Consider the following 897-nt stretch of genomic DNA (forward strand, 5'->3'; position numbering starts at 1 on the left):
TCACCATAGCCCTCTATTGGCTTCCAAATATCACTTTGCAAATTCCACAAGAACAGGCTTATCCAACGGCGTTTTGAGGGGAAAGCTGTAATTCTGTAAGATGAATTAAGAGAATACTAAGCAGTTTCTCAGAAGGTTTCTTCTCAGTTTTTATCCATGGATATTTTCTTTTTCACCTTAGCCCTCTATGGGCTTCCATATATCGCTTTGCAAATTCCACAAGAACAGTCTTAGCAAAACGCTTCTTGAGTGGAAAGCTGTAACTCTGTGAGATGATTTCACAGAACACAGGGAATTTTCTCAGAAATCTTCTTTCTCTTTGTTATCGGAGGATATTTCCTTGGGCCCTATAGTCTCCAAAAGGATCCGAAGTAATCAGTTCTCAGATTCCACAGTAATAAGGCTAGAAAACAGCTCCACGAAATACAGCTGTACCTCTGTATGTGGAAGTCACACATCATAAAGCAGTTTCTCGGAAAGCTTCTTTCCACTTTTTCTCTGAGGATATTTTCTTTTTCACCATAGCCCTCTATGGGCTTCCAAATATCACTTTGCAAATTCCACAAGAAGGGGCTTAGCGATCGTCTTCTTAAGGGGAAAGCTATAACTCTGTGAGATGAATTAACAGAACACTAAGCAGTTTCTCAGAAAGCTTCTTTCCAGTTTTCATGTGAGGATATTTCCTTTTTTACCATAGCCCTCCATGGGCTTCCTTGCAAAATCCACAAGAGCAGTCTTAGCGAAAGACTTGTGCTCCTATGAGAATCTAATGCCTTCATTCTTCTGACAGGAGGTGACGTTCAGGCAGTAATGCTCTCCTGTTTCTCACCCCCTCCGTGTGGCCCAGTTCCTAGCAGGCCATGGACCAGACCGGTAGAGGTCTGCAGCCCCGGAGGG

Source organism: Mandrillus leucophaeus, unplaced genomic scaffold (genome assembly GCF_000951045.1).
Source record: "Mandrillus leucophaeus isolate KB7577 unplaced genomic scaffold, Mleu.le_1.0 Scaffold1245, whole genome shotgun sequence".
NCBI lineage: Eukaryota > Metazoa > Chordata > Mammalia > Primates > Cercopithecidae > Mandrillus > Mandrillus leucophaeus.